Source organism: Bos indicus x Bos taurus, chromosome 3 (assembly GCF_003369695.1).
Source record: "Bos indicus x Bos taurus breed Angus x Brahman F1 hybrid chromosome 3, Bos_hybrid_MaternalHap_v2.0, whole genome shotgun sequence".
Lineage (NCBI taxonomy): Eukaryota > Metazoa > Chordata > Mammalia > Artiodactyla > Bovidae > Bos > Bos indicus x Bos taurus.
Genome location: NC_040078.1, coordinates 53,882,023 through 53,908,468, shown reverse-complemented (window position 1 = coordinate 53,908,468; position 26,446 = coordinate 53,882,023). Strand labels below are relative to the sequence as shown.

Genomic DNA, 26,446 nt, shown 5'->3' with positions numbered 1-26,446 from the left:
CTCTCTAGACACTGACTCTTCTGGCACTTGATATTGGACTCCTTAGCTTCTAGAACTGTGAGAAATAAATGTTTATTGATTAAGCCTCCCAATCTTTGGGATAGCAGCCCAGATGGATTAAGACAGCTTCAAAACCTGAGTGTCTTCTGACTAGAAATGAGAGAAGACTTGGGAGAAGTAGTGTGGGTTCTGTGGGAAGAATAATGACTCTCTTTGCAGAGGAGAGGTCTGTGGAAACCAGGTAATCCCTCCACGCAGGATAGCACCTTGTTTCCCAGAAGGCTTGAAAACTGTGGGCTTGTTGGATTTGCCAGGAGTTTCTCCCTTCATGGGCAGTTGTTCTCTGATGCCTCCTGGGAGGAGGGAGTATCCATTGCATTTGATATTATCATCAGTGAGAAGGTAGAAAGTAGGCCAGCTAAACTATTTCTATTTTTACAATCAAGCTGGCATTCTGAGACACTGTGTCACTTGGCTCCCAGTTAAGGAAGATGTTAGGCAGGATAAGAGTTCACTCTCCTTAGTCATTTTGCTGGCCTCTACTGCTCCACTCATGACTGAAGGAAGAGGTGAATGAATGAATGCATGTTTACTGCTGGTCATTTTATTGAGTTGTCAGTCAGTCAGTTCAGTCGCTTAGTCATGTCCGACTCTTTGCGACCCCATGGAGTGCAGCACGCCAGGCCTCCCTGTCCATCACCAACTCCCGGAGCTTGCTTAAACTCATGTCCATCGAGTCAGTGATGCCATCCAACCATCTCATTCTTTGTCACCCCCTTCTCCTCCTGCCTTCAATCTTTCCCAGAATCAGGGTCTTTTCCAATAAATCAGTTCTTCCCATCAGGTCGCCAAAGTATTAGAGTTTCAGCTTCAGCATCAGTCCTTCCAGTGAATATTCGGACTGATTTCCTTTAGGATGGACTGGTTGGATCTACTTGCTGTCCAAGGGACTCTCAAGAGCCTTCTCCAATACCACAGTTCAAAAGCATCAAATCTTCGGCACTCAGCTTTCTTTATAATCCAACTTTCACATCCATACATGACTACTGGAAAAGCCATAGCTTTAACTAGACAGACCTTTGTCAGCAAAGTAATGTCTCTGCTTTTTAAGATGCTGTCTAGGTTAATGCTGAGCTACTTTTTATTCCCCTCAAATGTCTCTTTGAAGATTATGCACATTCTGGCTAGTCTTCTGAGTTTGCCTGTTGTGCTGACATAGATAAATTCCATAACTGTCTCAGTTGCCCCATGTGTAAAGTGGAGATAGCCTCATGGCGTTGTTGGGAGCATGAATAAGTTCATTGATATGAAAGGCTTAGTAGAATATGTAACATATGATTATCTTCGATGAGCATCAGCTTCCATGACTGAGTGTTACAGTATGTGTAGTGAATTTGACTACTTCAGCCTCACATCAGCTACTTATATAAGGGCTTCACAGAACACTGGGCTTGTTTTGTCTTATCTACCTAGGAGGAACTATTAGGGCCAGTCCCATTTCATTTGTCTTTTGATGATTTATAGTAAGTTGTTTCACCTAACTAGGCTTTAGATGAACTTTTTTCTGGTTATTTTTAGTTTCAAATTACTTAAGCCTTGAAGATTAGGCTTTTGGATAGTTATTGATTGTATAGGAACACTACAAAGAATTTGTCTGTACAAAAAACACTACAGTGTTAGAAGAAATTATAGCTGTCCCAGGAGGAGATTGGAAAAGCCTGAAGTCTTTGTTTTAGCCTGAGATTTGTTCAATCTTCACATTCTCTGAAATTCAACCTTGAATTATTCAGCAAATGAACAGGTAAAAAAATTATGCTGCTTCACATTTTTAATGCATATTTTTTGTGATATGTAAACCTTAACTTTGAAAAGTCTTTCATGCTAATTGATCAGCATGGGTAACATACTGATGAAAGCCACGTAAGTCTAGATGGTATAAAATCCCCATTGCTATTTGTTAGAAGCCTTGGAACTCCTTTGTTTCTTGTCTTGTGCATGAAGGTGACTGAATCAGTGACTGGTAGTTTCCTTAAAGCGTCTAGATAAGAGAAAGTTTATTCTAACAATATCTCATTTTTGAAAAATGATTTTTTTTTTGTTTGTTTTCTTCAGTCTCTATCAATGTGTGTGTGAACAGAGAATGAGTTGTAAGAATGCAGAGAGTTACCTGGTATGTGCAGTAGAGGATGATGAGAGGGGAAAGGGAATAGAGGAAGGAAACCATTCTGTAGTTCTCCCTTTTGATTCTGTGTTTTTCCTTTCAAGTGAAGTCCTTGGAGATGTTACACATGGTGCAGTCTTACAAAAAAAAATTCTTTCTGAAAACATTTTGTTTCTTAACGAGATTTATTTTGGTGCTTTGTTGTGATTGTGCTGGGAATTTTGAAATGTTCTCTGTGTATTTGTGTGATTTTTGACCTAATAATCTCATTTGGGTTTACCACGCTTAGCAGCTGTTGTTTTTACCAACTATTGCTAAATTGTGTTAATGTTCAAAGTTGAAAAACCTTGTTTTCTACATTGGCCTAAATTATCCAGAGTTTTATAAAATTTAAGCCTTTTCCTCATTCCTTGTACTTTTCATTTAGTTGCAAGAAAGCTTATAATATTAATATTCTAATGGAACAGCATTTTTTGAATAAAGCTATCTATCCTCTTTTTTACTGGAGGAGGGAGAGACCTTGATTCTATTGTAATTTAAGTAGTGTTTAGTGTAATATGATAAGTGTTTGCAGTTTGATAGTAATGATTATTCTCTGGCAAAGCAAAAGGAAAATTTGAGAAGTCAAAGGCTTTGAAAATGTCCTAGGAGACAATAAACTCAGAATTATAGCCATTTTATTGGACAATTATGCAATTTTATTTGAAAGAGGGCATCAAATGCTGAATTTTGACTTTTCATTTAATTAAAGTAACAAGAATTTTTCCTAAATAGCTGCCATCTTGCTTCCCTTGCAGTTTAAAAGTTCCCTTGTTTTTAGAGATCCTTCAGTGTGTCTGTTTTAATTATAAAGCAGTGGCAGGGGGTTGGGTTTTTTTGTTTGGTTGGTTGTTTTTGTCTTGTTTTTTGTTTCTTTTATGGCTGTGCTGCTCAGCATGGGGGATCCTAGCTCCTCGACCAGGGATTAAACCCATGCCCCCTGCAATGGAAGGATGGAGTCTTAACCACTGTACTGGCAGGTCCCAAGGCAGTGGTTTTTGCAACTAGACTCTAGGTACGCTTTTAAATTCCCCCAGGGGTTAACTTTGTTAGTTCTGAATCTCATCTGACTTCTATTTTTCACATTCCCATTTCCCCTGTTGAGAGCAAACTCTTCTCATATATTCGAGATCTAAAGCAATAGTTGTCCTTGTTATCAAGTCAGATGGCCAGGTAATGATGTGTATCAACAACATGCTTTGTAATTACAAAGCCATCTTTGCATATATAATTGCATTTGATTCTGAGAGTTCCAGGTGGCTCAGAGGTAAAGAATCCGCCTGCCAATGCAGGAAACACAGGAGATGCGGGTTTGATCCCTGGATCGGGAAGATCCCCTGGAGAAGGAAATAGGAACCCACTCCAGTATTCTTGCCTGAGAAATCCCATGGACAGAGGAGCCTGGCGGGCTACAGTCCTTGGGGTTGCAGAGTCAGACATGACTGAGCATGTACGTATGCATGTCTGACAGTCTAGTGAGGAAAAGAGAGAGAAAATGGCTATAGTTAATTCCTATTTTATGGGAAAACCTCAAGAAGTCGCTCAATATGCCCCAGAATAACATACAAACAGTAGGACCAGAACAAGAACTAGTTCTTTTAGCTCGGTGTCTAGTGTTCTTTCTGGCTTATCATACTTTGTGGGCACACCCTGTTCTATGCCTTGAGATGTTTGCCATACAAGTAATTGAGTCAATATGCTGTGTGAGATTGGTGTACTAAATTTTTATAAACTTTCTAAAACCAGGTTGTTACTTAGTTTGCTTCCTACTGAGCATCATCATTTCCCTGTCAGTGCAGAGCAGTTTCCTGCTTTGCAAGCTAATGACATCGTGAGTGTACAGCTTAGGAGGTCAGGAACAACAGGACGATAATAAGAGAGGCGCCCAAGGAGACATATAACTAGGTGACAGGTTCAGTGGAGAAACAGTGTAGGAAGAGAGACCCAAGCGAGCCTCGTCAGATGAGATAGAATTTGGAAAGGGGAAGGGAGTAGAAGGGAAATATCTGACTGGAGATGTACAGGACAGAACTGAAATACTGTATATTTCAGTATACAGTACTGGAATATTTGTGGGTGAAATAATGTCCAGGATTTGCTTCAAAATTAATCCTGAGCATGGGTGTGATAAGAGTTTGTTAATTGTTGAAACTAAGTGGAAGGGTACATGGGACTTCCTTGTACTCTTACTTGTACTTTTGTATGTATTAGGGATTTTTCATAATAAAAAGCTTAAAATATAACAATGGTACGTTTTGGACAATGAGTCGGCTGCCTATTTGGAATTAAGGGCATGTTCAGAGGCGCAGTGGGAGATGATGTTGGAAAGACAGTGTGGGAACAGAGTTGGTGCTGGGAGGAGTTGATGAAGTCTGGGTCCTTCTGAAGTCCAGACTCTCTGGAGTCCTGATGAAGGCCAGGACTCATCATGTTCTAATCAAGTCTCTGCCGAAGTCCAGACTCTCTGGAGTCTGGGTGATACTGGTAGACACCGCTTCATTTTCTGGACTTGAGTTTCACTTGACTGTGAACGTAAAGGTAGAGTTGTAGTACAGCCTGCCTCTTCATCAAGGATGACAGCAGCCCCACTTGGGGGTTTATTTGGCCCCATCACATCTGACATGCCATATTCCACTCGGGAACGCACATTTTAAAAGGGCTTTTACAAACAGTCGATGGTTGTGTGACAGAAGGTGTCACGTCTTAGGAATCTTTCTTGTAGAACATTTCATCAATTTATGGTTGTCTACCTGAAAAGGACTTATTTTTCCACCTGCCAAGTTCCTCCTCTGCTCTTTTTAAAACTCTCTGCCCTATGTGCCTGAGAATGGGCAGTAAAAGCGAAATAAAAACACTGCTCTTGTTGTTTAGTCACTCAGTTGTGTCCAACTCTTTTGTGGCACATGTGCCTGACAGCCCATAATTTCACTTCCTGGAAGCAGCCTTTAACAGCAGACTGAGTTACATACAGCAGCACTGAAGCCTATAGAAAGCCAGACACCTTGGTGTAGCTTTCTAAAGCAGAGTTCCCTCTTCCTTCCTACTTAATGTGTTTCTCTGTTGCTAAGGGAAAAGAGGTGAGAGAGAAATTTGATAGTTGGTACTATGAAGGAATTATTAATTATTTGGTTGTGATTCGGTGGTACGATGGAGTTGACAAGAGTTAATTATTGTATTTTCAGGAATTCTGCAAGCCAGTTGTTAAACACAGCCTTCAAAAAATTACACAAACTTAAAGTGTTAAAGTAACACTCAAAACTTATCACTTCCTATTTATTTTTCTATAATTTGCTATTATCTGTGCTCTCAAGGTTATTTATAAGTGTATAAACTACTTAAGGTTATTTACATGTAATGTATATGTAAAGTTCAAACTACCATACAGTTGTACTCATATCAGCAAGGTCTGCTCAAAATCCTCTAAGCTAGGCTTCAACAGTACCTGAACCGAGAACTTCCAGATGTATAAGCTGGATTTACAAAAGGCAGGGGAACCAGAAATCAAATTGCCAACATCCACTGGATCACAGAAAAAGCAAGAGAATTCTAGAAAAACATTTACTTCTGCTCCATTAACTATGCTAAAGCCTTTGACTTGTGTGGATCACAACAAACTGTTGAAAATTCTTTTAAGAGATGGGAATATCAGATCACCTTACCTGTCTCCTGAGAAACCCATGTGCAGGTCAAGAAGCAACAGATAGAACTGAACATGTAACAATAGACTGGTTCAAAATTCGGAAAGGAGTGTGTCAAGGCTGTATATTGTCTCCCTGTTTATTAACTTACATGCAGAGTACATAATGTACAATGCTGGGCTGGATGCAGGACAAGCTGGAATCAGGATTGCTGGGAGAAATATTAATAACCTCAGATATAGAGATGACACCACCCTTATGGCAGAAAGTGAAGAAGAACTAAAGAGCCTCTTGATGAAGGTGAAAGAGGAGAGTGAAAAAGCTGGCTTAAAACTCAGATTCAAAAAACTAAGATCATGGCATCAGATCCCATCACTTCATGACATATAGATGGGGAAACAGTGGAAACAGTGACAAACTTTATTTTCTTGGTCTCCAAAATCACTGTGGACAGTGACTGCAGCCATGAAATTAAAAGATGCTTACTATTTGGAAGAAAAGCTATGACCAACCTAGACAGCATATTAAAAAGAGAGACATTACTTTGCCAACAGAGGTCCATCTAGTCAAAGCTGTGGTTTTTCCAGTAGTCATGTACGGATTGTGAGAGTTGGACTGTGAAGAAAGCTGAGCACCGAAGAATTGATGCTTTTGAACTGTGGTGTTAGAGAAGACTCTTGAGAGTCCCTTGGACTGCAAGAAGATCAAATAAGTTTACCCTAAAAGAAATCAACCCTGAATGTTCATTGGATGGACTGAGGCTGAAGCTGAAGCTCCAATACTTTGGCCACCTGATGGAAAGATCTGACTCATAAAGACCCTGATGCTGGGAAAGATTGAAGACAGGAGGAGAAGGGGACGACAGAGGACATAATGGTTGGATGGCATCATCAACTCAATGGACATGAGTTTGAGCAAACTCCGGGAGATGGTGAAGGATAGGGAAGCCTGGAATCCTGCAGTTCATGGGGTCGCAAAGAGTCGGACCCAACTGAGCAACTGAACAACAGCATATATAATGTATCTGCATAGTGTAAGTACCATATATATGCTGTACATTTCTTTTCAACCCCATTGAAATTGGCAAGGACTACCGTCCTCCCCTGGCTAGAGAACTGGTTGTTAAATACACTCTTGGGTATGATTATGATGTTGCGGTTATGTTTTTAAAAAATTCTTTACCTGTTGGAGATGACTGAAATAAGTCCAATAAAGGATTAAATCTAGAATTTGTTTCAAATAATCCCATTGGAGTGGGTATCATGTTTGTTGTGTCAGAGTAATGGACACACAGGCTTTATTTTACTACTGCTCTCTACCTTTGTGTATGTTTCAAATTTTCCATAATAAAATGTTAATAATTAAGGAATATGCTAAGTCGCTTCAGTTGTGTCCAACTTTTTGCACCCTATGGACTGTAGCTCACCAGGCTTCTCTGTCCATGGGATTCCCCAGGCAAGAATACTGGAGTGGGTTGCCATGCTCTTCCAAGGGATCTTCCTGACTCAGGGATCAAACTCACATCTCTTGTCTCCTGCATTGGTATGCGAGTTCTTTACCACTAGCTCCACCTGGGAAGCCCAATTTAGGAATATTACAATATAAATAAGTGGCCTATACCTAGTAGATGGTCTGGTACCTGTCTATTCCTCAAACTTTGGTGCATCAAACATTGAAAAAATATGATTCTCTAATTTTAGAGCCCTTTCTTGTAACTGGTTGATGTAGATCATTGAAATAAATGTCTGTTTCTTATTAAATAACATCAAGAAATCACTATGCACAGTTTACCATACCTGTAAGTATAAAGGAACCCAACAGAGACCTCTCTATGACACTGAAGAGCTCTCCCTTCACAGTGGGATGAAAATGTACTTGTTGGATTTCAATCCTGTTTGCAGAAGCAGTTGAACAGATAGGGGAAAATGAATCACATTATCGCTCAGAGGACTACTTTGGGCTATATGACAGCTGTGTACCCTCTGGATTTATTTTCAGTCTAACTGATTTGAGTCATTGCTCGAGAAAGCAGTGCTGTCAAGCGCATTGTCTTCTCTGCAGTTGATGAGCCTTTCTAAACATTGCCTTGCTGATAAAATTGATGTGTTTAGAATTGCTGGCCTATGAATTAAATTAGGCCAAATCCAATGACTTAAAACACATAGCCTAGGTTATGTGCTGACTATATCTCACAAAGAGTGCACAAGCACAATATTTTTTCTAACGTATATCTAGACAGCAACTGGATAATTTGTAGCTTAGAATACATCTCTCTTTTTTCTAAGTTTGAAGTCCTTTTTAATTTCATTCACTGTATGCATCTGGAGACTGGTGGTAGTTTTCTTCTTTTCTTTGATTGTATAATAATTCCTACTTACCAAATGCAGTTGACCAGAGAAAAAAATTTATGTACAATAAGGAATGCAAGTGATCACTGTGATTATCCCATCAAGCAGAGTGGTGAGGAAATTATTAGGTTTTATGTGTGGGGGACAGGGAAGGGCAATAAGAACCTTTAGGGGAAAGTAGTCTATAATATTTATCTTGTAACATTAAATTATGTGAGTTTCTAGGCTGTGTAAGAAATACAGGCTTAGACCATCCTCTAGATTTAACCACACACACCAAAAAAAAAAATTAAAATGTCAAGCAGTGAAAAATAACAGATGTTAAACTCAGGTACCCTGGGGTCAGATTACCAAAAGGAGGTCTAGGTTGAAGCAGATGCTGAAAACAGGAACTGAGGTCAGGAAACAAGAAGTCAGAGTAGGAGGGTAGAAGAATCATAACTCCTTGTAAGACAGAGCTTGGCAGAGGAATCACCTGGAGAATCTGGGAAGGTGTAACACTTGGCTACCATTTCTCCCACGTTCATTTTTTTGTACCAGTAACCTTCAATGCCCTACAGAATCTCATGATGATATAGGTCCTAAAAGAATTTCTTTGGAGTATATAAATAGAAATCATGGTTCAAGATGAAGTTAGAATATGGAAATTGAGTCATGATTGCTAAGGAAAAACACATGTCAAGTTTGTGAAGTACAGTAATCACAGGACTGTGATATATTCACTCAGCAGTTATTTACTGAGCTCCTATTATCTGGGTTAAAAGCTACAGAAAGATATGTCATTGAACTTTACAGATAAAAGCTCTGTGCTCTTGAAGCCTACTGTGCCTGGTGGATAGACATAGAAAGTAGACAAAATAATTATGTAGTACATTAAACAGAGATAAATTACACAGAGAAGAACAAAACAGGAAGTATTCTTCAGAATTGGATTCCCCAAGGGTACATATCCCAATTCTATGAAAGCTAGCAAAGGGAAGATTGATATTTATAAATATACAAAACATACCACATCTGAAATTCCTTCCTGTTTCTATTAATTCTGTTGATAAGCTAAATATATTCACTATTTCTGCAACCAACCAGTAAATTTACAGCACAAAATGAAGTTTAAGTAGTGTGAGAGAGAGCAGCTTTTTTACACCGAAGTATACAATGAAACGCAGCAGCATACAATGAAATGGAGAAGGCAATGGCACTCCACTCCAGTACTCTTGCCTGGAAAATCCCATGGATGGAGGAGCCTGCTAGGCTGCAGTCAATGGGGTAACTAAGAGTCGGACACGACTGAGCAACTTCACTTTCACTTTTCACTTTCATACATAATCACGATGGTGTGATCACTGACCTAGAGCCAGACATCCTGGAATGTGAAGTCAAGTGGGCCTTAGAAAGCATCACTACAAACAAAGCTAGTGGAGGTGATAGAATTCCAGTTGGGCTAGTCCAAATTCTGAAAGATGATGCTGTGAAAGTGCTGTGCTCAATATGCCAGCAAATTTGGAAAACTCAGCAGTGGCCACAGGACTGGAAAAGGGCAGTTTTCATTCCAATCCCAAAGAAAGGCAATGCCAAAGAATGCTCAAACTCACTGCACTCATCTCACACGCTAGTAATGCTCAAAATTCTCCAAGTCAGGCTTCAGCAATATGTGAACCGTGAACTTCCTGATGTTCAAGCTGGTTTTAGAAAAGGAAGAGGAACAAGAGATCAAATTGCCAACATCTGCTGGATCATGGAAAAAGCAGGAGAGTTCCAGAAAAAATCTATTTCTGCTTTATTGACTATGCCAAAGCCTTTGACTGTGTGGATCACAATAAACTGTGGAAAATTCTGAAAGAGATGGGAATACCAGACCACCTGATCTGCCTCTTGAGAAATTTGTATGCAGGTCAGGAAGCAACAGTTAGAACTGAACATGGAACAACAGACTGGTTCCAAATAGGAAAAGGAATACATCAAGGCTGTATACTGTCACCCTGTTTATTTAACTTATATGCAGAGTACATCATGAGAAATGCTGGACTGGAAGAAACACAAGCTGGAATCAAGATTGCTGGGAGAAATATCAATAACCTCAGATATGCAGATGACACCACCCTTATGGCAGAAAGTGAAGAGGAACTCAAAAGCCTCTTGATGAAAGTGAAAGTGGAGAGTGAAAAAGTTGGCTTAAAGCTCAACATTCAGAAAATGAAGATCATGGCATCCAGTCCCATCACTTCATGGCAAATAGATGGGGAAACAGTGGAAACAGTGTCAGACTTTATTTTTCTGGGCTCCAAAATCACTGCAGGTGGTGACTGCAGCCATGAAATTAAGACACTACGCCTTGGAAGGAAAGTTATGACCAACCTAGATAGCATATTCAAAAGCAGAGACATTACTTTGCCAACAAAAGTCCGTCTAGTCAAGGTTATGGTTTATCCTGTGGTCATGTTTGGATGTGAGAGTTGGACTGTGAAGAAGGCTGAGCGCCGAAGAATTGATGCCTTTGAACTGTGGTGTTGGAGAAGACTCGAGTCCCTTGGACTGCAAGGAGATCCAACCAGTCCATTCTGAAGGAGATCAGCCTTGGGATTTCTTTGGAAGGAATGATGCTAAAGCTGAAACTCCAGTACTTTGGCCAGCTCATGTGAAGAGTTGACTCATTGGAAAAGACTCTGATGCTGGGAGGGATTGGGGGCAAGAGGAGAAGGGGACGACAGAGGATGAGATGGCTGGATGGCATCACTGACTCAATGGATGTGAGTCTGAGTGAACTCCGGGAGTTGGTGATGGACAGGGAGGCCTGGCGTGCTGCGATTCATGGGGTTGCAAAGAGTCGGACACGACTGAGCGACTGATCTGATCTGATCTCATCCAGTACTCTTGCCTGGAGAATCCCAGGGACAGGGGAGCCTAGTGGGCTGCCGTCTATGGGGTCGCACAGAGTCGGACACGACTGAAGTGACTTAGCAGCAGCAGCATACAATGAAAAATCTGCCCTTACACATTTTGTTAGAGAGTTGTCCATTCATGATCAAGAAGGCAGTGAGCACCTGCAATGGGAGACTGGAAGTTCATATTTAAAGTCTTTCAATCCCGTTTACCTCCATTTGGGCAGACAAGTAAAAGCCACCTTAAGAGACGTGTATGTGTGTGTGTTTTTTATAATATACCAACTTTATATTTTAGTCAACTTGATTGCCTTCATAAAAAATTAAATTGCCTCATCTTTAAATAGAAATATTCACAAAGGAAAGTATTAAGTGAACTACTTTTTATAGGCGATAGACTCAGTCTACATTTAGTTTTTTATTTTAAATAACTTATTTTTACCAAATTACCAAGTGTGAGCCTTTGTCTTAAATAACTTATTTTTTTCCAAATTACCAAGCGCAAGCCTTTGAATCCAACATTGGCCAGAGTCAGTGGCAAAAACAGTCTAACAACTCATTCATATGTTCTCTTCTCCACAGGGCTCCAGTTTATTTCCTACTGCCTACTAAACCTCACCACCTAAAAGGTACTGCAGACTCAGTATTTTTAAAAAACTGTTCTCCACTGACCAATATTCACCATTGACCCTGGGTCCAAAACAAGGGTGGGCACTTGTCCTTGAGTCCTTGGCTCTCCTTAACATCGGGTTTGCCACTAGTCCTGATTAGTACTGAGTAGCCCTAGGATCGGAGAAGGCAATGGCACCCCACTCCATTACTCTTGCCTGGAAAATCTCATGGATGGAGGAGCCTGGTAGGCTGCAGTCCATGGGGTCGCTAAGAGTCAGACACGACTGAGCGACTTAACTTTCACTTTTCACTTTCATGCATTGGAGAAGGAAATGGCAACCCACTCCAGAATCCCAGGGATGGGGGAGCCTGGTGGGCTGCCGTCTATGGGGTCGCACAGAGTTGGACATGACTGAAGCAACTTAAAAGCAGCAGCAGCAGCCGCCCTAGGATCCATGCCCATAAACTATTTAGCAAAGTACCTGCTTGAAAGAGTAATGGTACTTTAAAGTATTTGCTTTTATTCCCCTTTTTCTCACACTCAGTCACATCTTACTTCAAACCTTCTCTTTTGTTTTTATCCCTTGGACTATTGATCTGGTCTCATACATTTCCCCCTTCTAATGAATCCCCCATGCTACCAAAGCCTCAAATACTACATTTCTAAATTTGAAATTTAACACTGACCAGATCATTTCACTTCCTTGTATAAAAACCTTCATGGTTCCATAGCATGGTACCCAAGTCTCTTTATGATCTGAACCTAAGTGGCCTTTTCACCCCACCTTCTTCAACTTTCCCACAGGGTTCATTCCCAAGAGCAATACTCAGTCAAAACTTAGCCTAGCCAAACCCCTAATAAAGAAATAAAAACTCTATTATGTTAGCAAATTATCCTTAATCAAAGTGAAAGCAAAATTCACCAGATTGCTCATTGGCCTTCCAATGAATAATTGAATATTAACTCACACTTCATGATAAAGCCTTTCACCCAACTTCATTCCTATTTCCTTTCCTCATATCTCCCATCAGCCAACACTGGTCAAGTTTTTTTCTGTTCAGATCAGATCAGATCAGTCGCTCAGTCGTGTCCGACTCTTTGCGACCCCATGAATCGCAGCACGCCAGGCTTCCCTGTCCATCACCAACTCCCGGAGTTCACTCAGACTCACGTCCATTGAGTCAGTGATGCCATCCAGCCATCTCATCCTCTGTCTTCCCCTTCTCCTCCTGCCCCCAATCTCTCCCAGCATCGGAGTCTTTTCCAATGAGTCAACTCTTCGCAAGAGGTGGCCAAAGTACTGGAGTTTCAACTTTAGCATCATTCCTTTCAAAGAAATCCCAGGGCTGATCTCCTTCAGAATGGACTGTTACTGCTGCTTAAATTCACTCCTGTTACTTTCACCGACACTGCCCTGTTTGGGCCCCCACTCCTCAGTTATTGAATTACTGCAGTAGGATCCTACCCGCTTCCCTTGCCTTCATTCTGTCTCCCCTCCCCTCCCCTCTCCTGCCCCAGGGGATCTCCCAGGCCCCGCTAGGTTCATTTTCCTAAAGCATTCCTTGCATTCTATTTTAGAATATATAGTGTTTCTCTTTTGTGAGTCAAGACAAACTATATTCTTCATTCTGGAATCTTAAGTCTTAAAAGTGTCTTTATACATCTTTGTGAAGGTGTATTTTTACACCTTACATTTCCGTTTGGCTAGAAGACTACCATCAGTCCGCAGTGGGACCTGCTGACTCATTACTTTTCCTCACTCAGGACCTCCCTGCTCTTGCCCTTCCCCAACTGGAATTCTTGATCCAGCTCCATCATATTCCCAGACTCTCAGATATACATCACCTGTGCTGCTTTCTCCATTCCCTGAAGTCTTCCTGTTGGCCTTTGTGAGAGGCAGCATTAATTGTGAGAACAACACCATATTTGGTGTCAGCAATGGGATCAAGCTCTTGTTCACCATACATCTGACTTAGGCAGCTATTTTTTCTCTCTGAGCTGGTATCCTTAGTAAAGTCAAGTGAATGATTTAAATGACTTACGGGAAAAATTACTCCATAAACTTTAAAGCATTATGCAGGTGTATCTCACTGTTGTTTCAACTATCCTGTTCAATCCTTGATTATATATATTTCTGTTCCCTATTCATTTTGTGTATATTGCCCATCGCCCTAACTTTTGAGTGTTTGAAGGGTAGATATGAGGTGAAATACAAAAGTAAAATGAATTCTCATTTAGTGACTGTCATTCCTTCCTGTCCCGTTTAGCCTACAACATAGCAAATGTTCAATAAATTCTCCCCTGTCAAGAGAATCCAGTGAATACAAATGTAAACTAAAAGGCACTAGAGTGGAAAGTACAAGGAGAGAGAGTAACTGGCAGACAACAAAATGACCAGAGAGAAGGAGACTGTCAAGGCCACTGGCCTGCCTCAGTACTGACTGACTTTTATCAGTTTACAGGTGGGCTCATTAGACAGTATCTTTAGACATGACAATAGAATTGCCTCATTTTCTTAGGAATAATACCATTCTTGCATAGAATAGCTCTCAAATGTTTATTGAATTCACTATCCACATAATTAATTATGCATACTATTATATGCACACGGTTTATACAGGCATGTATAGTGCCCGTTGATGTCACTGACATTCACAGTTTTTTTTTTCCTTTAAATTTCATTCTCATGTGTAGCAGCAGTGTCTGCTTTGTCTACAGAGGAGCACTGGCCTGTTCGCCTTTGCATTTTGTTTGTGCATTGTCTGACAGTAGTACCTGATTCCTTGTTGAAGCCTAGCTTGTTTACCTGACTAAGAAATGTCTATAGAAGTATTGCATTATTTTTATAGTTCAGTTCAGTCGCTCAGTCGTGTCCAGCTCTTTGCGACCCCATGAATCACAGCACGCCAGGCCTCCCTGTCCATCACCAACTCCCGGAGTTCACTCAGACTCATGTCCATCGAGTCAGTGATGCCATCCAGCCATCTCATCCTCTGTCGTCCCCTTCTCCTCCTGACCCCAATCCCTCCCAGCATCAGAGTCTTTTCCAATGAGTCAACTCTTCGCATGAGTTGGCCAAAGTATTAGAGTTTCAGCCTTAGTATCAGTAGTTCCAATGAACACCCAGGACTGGTCTCCTTTAGGATGGACTGGTTGGATCTCCTTGCAGTCCAAGGGACTCTCAAGAGTCTTCTCCAACACCACAGTTCAAAAGCATCAATTCTTCGGCGCTCAGCTTCCTTCACAGTCCAACTCTCACACCATTCATGACTAGTGGAAAAACCATAACCTTGACTAGACGGACCTTTGTTGGCAAAGTAATGTCTGCTTTTGAATATGCTTTCTAGGTTGGTCATAACTTTCCTTCCAAGGAGTAAGCGTCTTTTAATTTCAAGGCTGCAGTCACCATCTGCAGTGATTTTGGAGCCCAAAAAAATAAAGTCTGACACTGTTTCCACTGTTGCCCCATCTATTTCCCATGAAGTGATGGGACCAGATGCCATGATAGTTTTCTGAATGTTGAGCCAACATTTAAGCCAACTTTTTCACTTTCCTCTTTCACTTTCATCAAGAGGCTTTTTAGTTCCTCTTCACTTTCTGCCATAAGGGTGGTGTCATCTGCCTATCTGAGGTTATTGATATTTCTCCCAGAAATCTTAATTCCACCTTGTGCTTCTTCCAGCCCAGCATTTCTCAAGATGTACTCTGCATATAAGTTAAATAAGCAGGGTAACAATATACAGCCTTGATGTACTCCTTTTCCTATTTGGAACCAGTCTGTTGTTCCATGTCCAGTTCTAATTGTTGCTTCCTGACCTGCATATAGATTTCTCAAGTGGCAGGTCAAGTGGTCTGGTATTCCCATCTCTTTCAGAATTTTCCACAGTTTATTGTGATCCACACAGTCAAAGGCTTTGGCACAGTCAGTAAAGCAGACAGATGTTTTTCTGGAACTCTTGCTTTTTCGATGATCCAGCAGATGTTGGCAATTTGATCTCTGGTTCCTCTGCCTTTTCTAAAACCAGCATGAACATCTGGAAGTTCACAGTTCACGTATTGCTGAAGCCTGGCTTGGAGAATTTTGAGCATTACTTTACTAGCGTGTGACATGAGTGCACTTGTGAGGTAGTTTGAGCATTCTTTGGCATTGCCTTTCTTTGGGATTGGAATGAAAACTGCCCTTTTCCAGTCCTGTGGCCACTGCTGAGTTTTCCAAATTTGCTGGCATATTGAGTGCAACACTTTCACAGCATCCTCTTTTAGGATTTGAAATAGCTCCACTGGAATTCCATCACCTCCACTAGCTTTGTTGGTAGTGATGCTTTCTAAGGCCCACTTGACTTCACATTCCAGGATGTCTGGCTCTAGGTGAGTGATCACACCATCATGATTATCTTGGTCGTAAAGATCTTTTTTGTACAGTTCTCCTATGTATTCTTGCCACTTCTTCTTAATATCTTCTGCTTCTGTTAGGTCCATACCATTTCTGTCCTTTATCGAGCCCACTTTGCATGAAATGTTCCCTTAGTATCTCTAATTTTCTTGAAGAGATCTCTAGTCTTTTCCATTCTGTTGTTTTCTTCTATTTCTTTGCATTGATCGCTGAGGAAGGCTTTATCTCTCCTTGCTGTACTTTGGAACTCTGCATTCAGATGCTTATATCTTTCCCTTTCTCTTTTGCTTTTCGCTTCTCTTCCTCACACAGCCATTTTGCTTTTTTGCAAATTTTTATAGTAAACTTAGTCAAATCCTGCTTAAAATTAAAAATAAGAATAAAAGTAACTGTCAGTAGTGGGAATTCCTTCTGTTTTTGCACAGGTATCTTCCAGCTGCCTCTTCCACAAGGCAGACCTCTAGGAATGAAGGAAAAGGTGCTGAGTGCAGGTGCTTATGATTCTACTTGATAGGGGAATGTGATCTGTGACAAGTCTTGTTTGATAACACTTTTCTTGAACAATAAAAATAATCATTAGATACGTATAACTCTTGTTATGTCTGGGTCACTGAGTCTTCATACTCAGTGAAAAAACAAACTGGTCAAACAGTAAAATATGGTTCCTGTTTTTAAGGAGTTTATAATTTAAAGTAAATCACAAGGAGTGACAGGAATCTCAGCAAAACCATTAGGAGGAATGGGATTTGCTTATTACCTTAGAAGCTAAAGGCACATTTCTCCAAAGTAAGTCATTAAAGGCTGCGATTGTTTTGTTTTGTTTTGTTTTTTCAGGACTGACTTTGTATCATGAAAATGATAGCTTAACCCTGTCCTCCATTCACCAGACAGGTGGATGAGTGCCCTCATTTCAGATGAGCCAGCCCAGCTGCAGGAAAAGGCATTTGCATAGGAGGTTGAGGGGAATTGCCAAACAACAAAATGAAGACGTCTGCTTTTGCAATTCCTCCTATGACAACTTTATATAAATTGATGTTTCCATAGGAATGAATTTTTACATGAAATCTGAAGAGTGCTTCAGCAGATTCCAAATGTATTCTTTCATCTTACTCTGCTTTCACAACGTGATCATATTTGTTCTCACTTCCTGGTTTGTCCACACAGGCCTGTTGCTGGGGGATATTTAAACAAAGTGTTTATGAAAGAAGAATATAGTTTTTAATGGATGTGTTTTGATTTAATTTAGATTTAGTTCCTGTAGTAATTTTTATAGAAATAAGATTTCTGATCCCTAAACTGGTAAATCAGTTACGTAAAGAAAACTGTAAAAAATCTCTTTTGGCACTGAATTTAATTAAGTTCAGTTCAGTTCAGTCGCTCAGTCGTGTCCGACTCTTTGCGACCCCATGAATCGCAGCATGCCAGGCCTCCCTGTCCATCACCAACTCCCGGAGTTCACTCAGACTCACGTCCATCGAGTCCATGATGCCATCCAGCCATCTCATCCTCTGTCGTCCCCTTCTCCTCCTGCCCCCAATCCCTCCCAGCATCAGAGTCTTTTCCAATGAGTCAACTCTTTGCATGAGGTGGCCAAAGTACTGGAGTTCCAATTAAGTTACCTTGTGGTAAAGTCTACAGAACTGTTTGATTAGGCCCCGGTTGTGAAACAAATGAAATGTTGGCCCATAATTAGAGTAACTTGATTTCAGACAGAGATTTGGTTGCATGGTAAGTGACGTAAAGCCTAACGATCTCTCCAGAAGAAAAGCCCAGTGTGCTCTTGGGTGGACGGCTTGCCTCGGGCATGTCTAACATGGGCACTTGTGGATCTGTGGCACCATTGTGTATGTGTGTGTGTGTGTATTTTAAATTGCCTGTTCTTCTCTGATATAACATTGCATGAAATATTTGGCTACTAATTCTAAAAGTATTATTTTTATCTCAAAGCATCTAATTTCTACCAAAGTATTCAAGTACCACCTAGTGTAGAGAAACTAATCAGGAATTTTCCTGGCAGTCCTATGGTTAAGACTCCATGCTTCTACTGCAGGGGGTGTGGATTCAATCCCTGGTCCAGGGCCCAAGATCCCTACGCGCCACTTGATGCAGCGAAACACTAATAACAACAACAGAAACTAATCAAATACTTTTCTCTTTTGAAAACATCATTTATGACTTTTGGGAAAACTCTGTCCCCTCAAAATCTAATTGTTTTGTCCAGTTTCATCATTTTACTGGCTAATCTGAAAGCTTAATATTTTTAAGCATAATTGCTCTTCTACTTGGTATTTCGAAGTCCCAATATCTTTATTTTACAAGGTGATGCGATGTGTATACCCTAATACAGAATCAGGCTCACTGCTCTCATCCTCAAATCCTTTCCAATGAATGCTTCCTTATGCTTTCAAATTAATTTCCCTAATACATACTAATATGCCCTTAAATTTTTTTTCCATCAGTCCTCTGCTCACATGCCATCAGTGGTTTCCTATTGCTTGTATGTTCTAATCTAAATTCCTTTCTGCTCTCATAAAAATACTTGACTATTAATTCTAAAGTGATATTTGTATCCCAAAGCAATTATTTCTCAGGTGTCTGTTACATACCAAGGGCTGAGATTCATCTTGAAAAATTCTTAGCCTGACAATCTAGACTTTAATATTTAACCCTAATCCACTTTACACTCATCTCCATTATTGTTGTCTCAAAAATTCCACTCCATCTGCACTAACTAAATTCCACTCCAGTCTCTTCACTAATTTCTGAAATATCCGTTTGCCTTTTTATTTGTTCCCCATCCCTTCACATAAAATATTATGTGCCCCTTATTAATCTTGCCTTCTATCCCTCATCCCATTACCTCCCATTTATATAAATCCTGTGCATTTTTCTTGGTCCAACTCGTAAATCTTGTGCAATGACTGTTATTTCCTTAGCATATATTACCTTAAAACACAACTGTGTAATCCATATGTTTGATCTTGTATTCATGCTTTATTTACCAAATAAGCTCCTTTTGAAGTTCATGTCTTGAGTCTGACACTTTTCTGTCCCCTTCAGCACCTGGGATGATGCGTTGCACCCAGTAGAGGCTAGGTCATGATTGTTGAGGATACCTAGTGAATGAAAGATGTGGCTGAAAGAAAGTCCTCCTACACTCTCTGAACCCCATCTCTGGCTGGGACCAAGTTGGTGGCACATAGGACCCTCTTCATTTCTGTCTCTGTTCAACTGACAGTGACTTTGTTGTTGTCTTCCTTCAATGAGTAAAGACTTTCCACGATAGAAACATGCGATGTTGTCGGGTAGAAATAGAAAAATGTTATTTATTGTGTATGGATTAAGGGAAAAAAAATAGAGATTGGAAAAAAAGACACCATTAGCTTTCTTGGTACAATCTTTCTACCTTCAAGTTTGTTGCTGAGAAATAATCGTAGATTCATGTGCTGTGCACAGAAGAGAAACCCAGGTCACTGACCAAAGATGATACCTGTTGTGCTGCTGAATTTGTCACTGAGCCAGGCAAAGCCCCACCCTGATTTAGAAGTCATGTATTAAACTCTCAGACAGAGTGTGTGGCTTTTATTTCCTGGAAGCCATCACAACTCTAAACTTTCAGAGAGAGTATGGTTTCTCTCCTTTGCTAATACCACATGAAGCCACAGAGTCCTCTGAGTTCTGAAGCCCAAAGCCAACCCAGTGTGTGGAAACCCTACCACTCCCCTTCTTTGGAATGGGGACGACCTACCTGATTCCTGTTATTACAGTTCTTTATGGGTTCTTTTAGAAGTCTGACCTTTCTCTTATCACCTCAGTAACGCCAGAGCTGCCTCACATTAGTCTTACGGCCATGCCTAAACTAAACCTTTTTTCTCTGCTGACAGGGCTAGAATAGAGACTTAATTTCCTAAAGGATTCTGGTGACTTGAAGATTAGATGATACAGTGTTTGTAGGAAATGGTTCTGGGTTTTGCTTCAAGCAAGGGGGAAGGGAGGTTCTAATTTTAATTATTTTAATGTTCATTTAATAGCAGTTCTGCCTGCTAAGCCCTAGGCATACAATGATGAGCAAGAGACATGTAGACCAGACCTCCTAGAGCTTATCATTTTAGTTGAAGAGAAATAAACCTCAATTGAATGGTTACATAAAGGTGTGTAATAAATGCTGTGAAAGCAAGGAATAGAAAACTGAAAAGGCCGGACGTGAGGTCCTGGTCAGAGGTGTCCCTTAAGAAGTAACTTCTCTAAGTCACTAACTCAGGACATCCATGGCTTAAGTGATTGCCTGCTCTGTTTGGGCCTTGAAGGTGAACCGGACTTTCTAAGTGGACCACTTGGCACTGTTTCAGACTGCAACTATTTTGAATAAGAATTAGCCCTTCTGTAAGACTGTTCTCATGCAATGTAATGTCATGAGTGGTATAATAAGAAATACATGTATATTTGGTCTTTGCCTTCAGTTTATAGCATAGAGCTCCTAAAATCCTTGGAATTTCCTGATAGAAGCATCTTTTGTTACACAGGATGAGCCCCTTTCAACCCTACCGTAGTTTATGCAAATAGAGTGACTCTGGGGTGGCTTCTAGATGGAGGCTGATTGCCATAGAAACCAACCAAGTGATTAGCGGGTTGGAACTTTCAGTCTAGCCACTGACCTCTGAGGAGGGAGGAGGGGGTGTCAAGAGATTTCTAATTGCCAGTGGCCAGTGATTTAATCAATCATGCCTATGCAGTGAAACTTCCAGAAACATGCCTAGACTACAGAATCTGGGAGCTTCCAGATTAGTGAACATGTGGAGGCTCTGGGAGGGTGTCATACTTAGTGCATAAAGCTTCACACCCTCTGCCGCCCTCCCCACACACACCACCAAATACTCACCCTGTGCATCTCTTCCATTTGGTTGTTGCAGAGTTGTATCCTTTACAATAAACTTGTAAGCATAAAGTGTTTCCCTGCATTCTATGAATCGTTCTAGTGAATTATCAAGCTTGAGGAGGGGGTTGCGGGAACCTCTGAATTTGTAGTCACGTTGGACAGAAGTGTGGATCATCCGAGTCCCTGGGACTTGAGACTGGCATCTAAAGTAGGGGCGGTCTTGTGGGACTCTACACATAAACCTGTGGAATCTTGCACTAACCTAAGTGTCGAAAGAGGATTGCATGGAAGGCTACCCAGTTGGTGTCAGAAAAGGTAATGTCAGAAAAAGACAACTCACTATGTTTACCCTGAATGGAAACCAGACATTTCTCTACTCTAGCAGAAGAGCAAATGGAAACCAGTGTTTTTGACCACCAGCAGCCATTAACCAGGGTTGCAAATAGGAAGCACTGATTTAACACCAAGGTGAAGGTGGACTTTTTAACCTCTGAAAAGTAGATGATATAACAGCTTGCTTTTCAAAACTGACCTACTTCTCTCTTTATGCTCTTGCTCAATCCTTTACTTCCCACACTTGCCAGGGAAAACAGGAGCCAGAAGAGATAAGCAGTCTTGGCTGATAGAATGTTTTAAAAGGCCTTTGGGTTGGGCAGACAGGCATGGCTGCACTTCTTTGGCATTGTGAACCAGAGATTGTGGGTGTTATTTTTTTCTTTTTCTTTCTTTCTTCCTTCTTTATTTCCTTCCTTCCTCTCTCGCTCTTTGATCCCTAGTTGACAGTATGAATGGCCTGTTTTCAGTCCATTATTGCAAGGTGAATTTGGAGAAGACCCATGTACTCGGGTTATTGTTTGCTCACAGTGAAGGGACTATTGCAGTTTTGTGTTTTGGTTACATATTTCTACCCAGACCCCTGTGCCTTTTTAAAAAATTCTTTTTGACTTTGTAATGGGACTTCGATGTGAGGGGGCGTCAGTGACTTTGTAACACTTGCTGTTTTGTTTCCTTGGAACCAAGGTGGTATAAATAAGGCTCACTTCATGAGCTGTTTTGTTTCAATTTAGGATAGTGCTCCAAGGCCAGAAGCATCCTCCTCTAAAATTACTTTACCAGCAAAAAAATTGGCTTTCTCTAATGGGTTCCCCTTTACATTTATGTACACCTTTAATGATTGCAACGTGCTCCTCTGCAGTATTTCTTTATCACTATCAAGTCATGGGGGCAGTATCAGATCAGATCAGATCAGATCAGTCGCTCAGTCGTCTCCGACTCTTTGCAACCCCATGAATCGCAGCACACCAGGCCTCCCTGTCCATCACCAACTCCCAGAGTTCACTCAGACTCACGTCCATCGAGTCAGTGATGCCATCCAGCCATCTCATCCTCTGTCGTCCCCTTCTCCTCCTGCCCCCAATCCCTCCCAGCATCAGAGTCTTTTCCAATGAGTCAGCTCTTCGCATGAGGTGGCCAAAGGACTGGAGTTTCAGCTTTAGCATCATTCCTTCCAAAGAAATACCAGGGCTGATCTCCTTCAGAATGGACTGGCTGGATCTCCTTGCAGTCCAAGGGACTCTCAAGAGTCTTCTCCAACATCACAGTTCAAAAGCATCAATTCTTCGGCGCTCAGCCTTCTTCACAGTCCAACTCTCACATCCTTACATGACCACAGGAAAAACCATAGCCTTGACTAGACGAACCTTTGTTGGCAAAGTAATGTCTCTGCTTTTGAATATGCTGTCTAGGTTGGTCATAACTTTCCTTCCAAGGAGCAAGCGTCTTTTAATTTCATGGCTGCAGTCACCATCTGTAGTGATTTTGGAGCCCAGAAAAATAAAGTCTGACACTGTTTCCACTGTTTCCCCATCTATTTCCCATGAAGTGGTGGGACCGGATGCCATGATCTTCGTTTTCTGAATGTTGAGCTTTAAGCCAACTTAGATTGGCCCTATTTCAAAGCCTAGGACATGGTGGCCTGGACTAAGTGAGTGGTTTGCTTTAGCCCCTGCAGATGGCGGTGGAGGCAGGCCTAGGAATTGTTCCAGTGTACATTTTCCACTGTGAGCAGAGAAAACCAGCCCCAACCTCCTACTCTCACTTGTGGGTGGAGTGGAGGGTTAGGGGAACAAAAGATATGAATAAATAAAACGTGGGCAGTTTGCAGTCACCTAAAGCAGCTCCAGAACATTCACAGAGCAACACCTGTTCTCAAGTGACTGGTGATCACAGAATAAGGTCCAGTCTGCCCAGCCTTTGGGGAAGGAAATAGCAAGAGCTAATAAAACCACAAAAGGGACTGGATAGCCCTTCTTTCCATGCTGTTCCATTGCCAGCTTCCGTCCCACCACCCTGAGACATTATAATAACAAATAACCAAATCAGGAGATGATACGTTTTAAAAAGAGGTCTCTAGCTACAGTATGGAATTGGAACTAAGGAAGTCAAGAAAGGAGGCCTTTCCAGCTGTCTTCCCCAAAGATGAGGCAGGCTTCATCCAAGGCAGTGGTAGCAGGGATGCAGAAGGGAATAGTTTAAGAAAAGAACCAATTGATTTCAGAGAATAGAGGAAAAGAAGCTTTGGGGTTAGGTATGAGCGTTCTTGATGTTGCCATCAACCTTCAGCTATCAGTGTTAATGTTGCTTCCAATATCCAGGCACTCAGGAAGAGCAGGTTTGATGTGGGTGTTGAGAAGAAGTGACAGGTTCAGTTTGGGACATGCTAAGTTTGGATTTTCCACACATCTCAGTGTGTAGCCAGGAAGATAATGGGGAGGTGATTCTGTGGCTTAGGATTAGGGAGCTGGACTTGTCGTGTAGTGTTTGGGATTCATCTGCGGGGAGATGTGGATGATTCTTAATAGAGGATGTCCCCCCCAGGAGAGCATATGCATGCACAGAGAAGCTACTGGCCAGGGACTGAATCCTGGCAAACTCTGCTGCCTAAGGGATGGTGGTGTTAGGACCCTTCCATGGTTCCCACTTACCTTTCTAGCTCAATTAAAATCAATGCTTTCATCATATGCTTGACCTGATGACCTTCCTTTCTTGCGATGACCCACTTTTCCTCTCATTTTGGCAAGACCAATTTATTAGTTTCTAATTGCATACCATTCAGTGTACTCTCTTTCTAAGAAAACACAGCATTTACCTTCAGGTTAATGCTTTTCCTGGCCATATCGCTTTCTTCTCTTAAAGCGCTGCTCGACTCTCATCACTCCAAAGTGGTCTTTTCAGATTAGGTCTCACTTAGCTCCAGCTTCGGTTAGTCAGCTCACAGGATGATGGAATGCTGGGAGTGGAGGGTCTGTCGTTTGGCTCTCTGTAACATGACAAGTGAGAGCAGTCAGGTCAGATGAGGTGAGATGACTTGTCTAACATATGATCAGTTAGATATAAAGTAAAGAGTAGAAATTGGGTTTTCCCATACCTAGTCAGGGAGTCTTTCTGTTAGGGCATGATGCCTCAGAGTCTTGATTCTTCCCTTATGCCATGGTGATGGTGACGTTCCTTCATTTAAACACCCAATCTCATTACTACATTCCCCTCATCCTTCTTCAATATAGCCCTGTAGAGAGGCAGAGCAGCTATTTCTTATTTTAAATTGGCTCTCATTTGATATTGACCATTACCTTTATTCTCTCAGGCCTGGAATGGACATTTCTGCCACACATAATGCAGAGACCAAGGAAGTAACAAGGCAGTCCTACAAAATTGTGTGTTACTATGAAAGCCTCAAGGATTGATTGATTGACCACTCTTAAGAGCCCAATAAGTATGTCTGGTATCACTAGGCAAAGGATTATGGTGAATCTTCTCTCACCACTTCCACACACAAACACACACACATGCAGTCTCTCCACCTTAGCACCAGCCTCTCCCTCCACCCTGCCTCACACCCTATAAGGCTATCCTAGATGCTTTTTGCTGAACTGACCTATTAATAAAAGAAGATTAACAGGAGGATCAAATACTTTCCAAATTCATTGTAAGTTATTAATGATTTTATAAACATGTGGGTTCTTCATTTCTTTTAGGAGAAAAAAAAAAAGATCTCATATGTGTGTGTTTACCTAACTAGTCACTAGAAGATTTTTGAATGTCTTAGCTTCTTATATGGCTGTTTACCTAGTATAAAAGAAACCCATGCCTTTTCTGGACAAATTAGTGAGATCATATCTCCCCCACTCAAATCCTTCCAATTAGAAGTAACCAAAAAATTCATAATTAAATAGTGTTATAATAATTTGTGAATTATGGACAAAGCAAAGTTGACACAGTATATTTTTATGTGTTATGTTTTCTAGTACATGGGGGCCTGCTATGTATTTGATTTGTGTAATCCATTTATGCTCATTTTAAAGCAGTAGGGGAATTCCCTGGTGGTCTAGTAGTTAGGACCCCATGCTTCCATAGCCAGAGGTGTAGGTTCAATCCCTGTTCTGGGAACTAAGATCCAGCAAGCTGTGAGGCATGGCCAAGAAGAAAAAAAAAATGAAGCAGAATAGTTTTCCTGTTTCACATGAGAGGGGCTTCCCTGGTGGCTCAGAGATTAAAGCGTCAGCCTGCAATGCAGGAGACCCAGGTTCATTCCCTGGGTCAGGAAGATTCCCTGGAGAAGGAAATAGCAACCCACTCCAGTATTCTTGCCTGGAGAATCCCATGGAGGGAGGAGCCTGGTAGGCTACAGTCCCACGGGGTCCAGTCCATGGGATCGCAAAGAGTCAGACACGACTGAGCGACTTCACTTTCTTTACATGAGAGATTTTTTTGTGGTAAAATATGTATAACATAAAATGTACAGTTTTAACCATTTTAAAGTGTATAGTTTTGTGGCATAAAATATATTCACATTGGTGTGCATCTGTGTTTATAGACTTTAAAACATGGCCTTGGGTGACATTAGCTGTATCTGACTTGTCTGCAGCATGAACCTTCATTGGAAAGATAGGCATAAAAGTGGAGGTTACTTGGACAGGTTAACTTTTTAAAAATGTTGCATCACCCTGTGTTGTTTTGGCTTCACAATACCTGGTCTTCCCTATGTGTCATATATTAAATAATTCAGGTAAGTTACATTTATATTTATATTTCACAACACTTTGTAGTAACTGAAGTCATGTGATACATTGCAAAATCTGGCATGGAAATCACTAACTTGGGTGGAGAACCAAAATCCCTAACATCCAGTCTGGTTTCTCTTTACCCGATGGTAATGCTTTAAAGGCAACCTTTAAAGAATTCATTTTAGATATACCTATTAGTTAGTAAATTACCATTTTTGAGCATTTACTTCGAACCTCCTGCTATGCTAAGCATTTGATTTTTATAGTTACCTCATTTAATTCTTAAAACATTTAATTCTTATTGTCATCATTATTTTGCAGATGAGAAAACTGATACTTAGTTTATTTAGATCAAGCAGGTGGCAAATGACACAGAACTTGATCTTAACCATTCTGCTACACTCCCTTCCTCGTAAGGGTGTCAGGTAAGCACTAG

General features: G+C 41.0%; 1 protein-coding gene across 4 annotated transcripts in view; it reads left to right on the top strand.

The window, feature by feature from the left end:
• The window catches only part of LRRC8B (leucine rich repeat containing 8 VRAC subunit B), a 77,538-nt gene that overhangs the window by 14,585 nt on the left and 36,507 nt on the right, over nt 1–26,446 (top strand). For 2 of the 4 annotated variants that reach the window (XM_027536583.1, XM_027536582.1), the window contains exon 1: nt 26,361–26,435. The exons of the other annotated variants lie outside the window; for them this stretch is intronic. The gene's annotated coding sequence lies outside the window, so the exon portion shown is untranslated. Of the gene's footprint in view, nt 1–26,360; nt 26,436–26,446 lie in introns of those variants that run through there. 4 annotated transcript variants of the gene reach the window in all.